Below are 2,500 nucleotides of genomic sequence, written 5' to 3'. Positions count from 1 at the left end.
TGAGTTCGAGGTGGTTCATGCTTTCTATATAACTCGCTGTACGCTAAGGCAAAGGTTGTAACCATGCGTCATGCGTGCCGTAAGCGGGCTCTGGTGGGGGAACCCGTAGGAAGGGGGGACGACCCGCCGAATTCACATCAGAAATCGCCAGAACACAAACGAAATCTTGAATTGCGTATAGAAACAAAACGAACCACTTCTATTCTCGGAGCTGAGGTATATGAAGAATGGCTTTTTGGTCCCTTTCGTCCAGTGGTTAGGACACCGTCTTTTCATGTCGAAGACACGGGTTCGATTCCCGTAAGGGATGGCTACTCTTTCCCGGCCGCTTTCAGTTAGTGTTCATTGCTGAGTGATCGCTCGCTATCTGGCTGGAAAAGGTGGTCCGGAAGCTTTCTCTCTCCCAGCAAGCAAGACGAGATCACCACTTCTCTCAGTAATGGACTTCCTTTCATTCTTCCTTAGCCTTAGATGTCCTATCATAGATTATCGAACCTCCGACAGACTCCCCATGCATGCGTTCTTTCTCTCCTCCCCTCAGCCATACATCTCTTTTTTTCTTTTGGCCGTTTTTGTTAGGCATTGAACCCCACCTTAGGTGCTGAGTGGTGTCCTCCCCTCCCTAATACCTAACAAAAAGTTCCGTCTATGGAGCCTAAAGCTTAAACCATGGCAGTAAGCAGTAAGTTGGCCTAGTCTCTTGCCCAGCCTTCGCCTTCTTCAGTGGCCAAGTTGAAGCGTTCAACGGTTCTTCGGCCTACCACCTTTCTTTTTCAAGGTTGAGCTTGTTCAATTGAAGCTAATGCTATGCTGCCCTTCCCTTGTTCAAGAGAAGGCGAGGACTTTTAGCTACCGGCCCAAACAAAAGAGATTAGCCTCTTGATCGATCGATTGATTGGATTGCAGTACGAAGGGGTTTAAGAAGGAGGCATTGGAGAGAAGTAGGCATGGTGGCCAACCAAGGCAGTGAAATCGAGACAATCAATCGGAAGGAAGAGGGTTTAGTTAGGAGTCCGGGTTCCATCCTATAAGTTGAAGGAAGGGGGCAAAGGAAGTTATCTTTGCCCTTAGTCTTGGGTTCAGTGAATAGGGAAATTAGGTTAGTCTTATTCCCTAGCTGAGTGAATAGGCCGATCTCTCGTATAGTGATAACGCTTTCTCTGATAGGGGTCTATTTTATCTGACTTGACTCAGCTTGACCTACTTGACTCAGCGGTTAGAGTATCGCTTTCATACGGCGAGAGTCATTGGTTCAAATCCAATAGTAGGTAAGGCCGAAAGCCCTGCGCCAGCATGACAGCAAGCACGGACTGGCGGAGTCAACTGAATGACCAAAGCATCGGTTGCTTCCACTTGTGGCCTTCTTCGACCGCCTTGACACCTTAATCTCAGGGAACCCCCTCTCCTCTCTTCTTCTCTTCATGTATGTGGGCTGCCTGCCCCGTCCCGAATAGACGAACAGGAACAAGCTAAAGGCGCGAGAGAGAGTTTATACTCAATGCACCTCCCCTCTTCCACAATTAGGTGAAGACCAGGGGGCCGGAAACCCCAACGGTAAACCTTTCACCGCGCCACACGATTCTTTCGCGAAGCGCTCTCTCAGACGCACTCCTGCCTCCGCAAGCAAAGAGGTTTCAAAGATACCAGGCGACCAAGTGAAAGTGAACAGCCCCGAGCAAATCTTATAGAGAGCGTACCCGTTGTAGCCAAAAAAAAAGAAATGAACACATCTATAGTTGTGGACAGTAAAAAAAAGAGGTTCTTCGAAGCTGTGCTAATGGTGGTCAAGGATAAGGTACTAGTTTCAGTGGGAGACATTCAGTCTGCATGAGAAATCTGGGAGACTCCACAGAGAATGTATGAGTCAGTGACAATGGTAAACATGAAGTTTCTTCGGCAACGGTTTTTTCCAAGCAAGATGCAAGAGGGGACGAGCGTGTCTCAGCACTTAGACAAGATGGAGAAGATTCTCCAATAATTTTTAGCAGTGAGAGTCAAAATGACTGATCGTGATTAGTGACCGGGAAGTCTGCTGAAGTCGTTTGAGTCTTTGACAACCACTCTCTCCCGTGAAACTCCTCCTTTAACTATGATTGATCTGACCATTTTCTTTAGGCAGAAGCTGAAAAGAGATTTGAACAGCAGTCTGAAAAGAAAAGACTAATGCTGCGCAAAAGAATATGTTTCAAAAGAATAATCTATTAATCTCCTTCATTCGAAAGACGACAATCAAAGCATCACGACTCGAGGAACATTCCTCAAGGGAGTGAACCGGTGAGATCGGTAGACAACCCGTCAAAGGAAGCCGCTAGGCATCAAGCCCTATTATCTTAAACCTAGGGAGGGTGGCCATTGTTGGGTGGTGAGTTGCAATGAAAGAGCTGAGAAGTTGTGGATGTACTACATAGAAGGTTGAGACTCTCTTGGCTCAAGCTGGAACACTTTCTCTGTGCCTACATACCGAATCAGACAAGTGAATCAACCGGTGGTATGTTCTTCT

This window comes from Vigna unguiculata, unplaced genomic scaffold (assembly GCF_037176805.1).
Source record: "Vigna unguiculata cultivar grain cowpea cultivar isolate G323 ecotype 2 unplaced genomic scaffold, ASM3717680v1 ptg000253l, whole genome shotgun sequence".
NCBI lineage: Eukaryota > Viridiplantae > Streptophyta > Magnoliopsida > Fabales > Fabaceae > Vigna > Vigna unguiculata.
Note: the sequence above shows the minus strand (reverse complement) of the source record.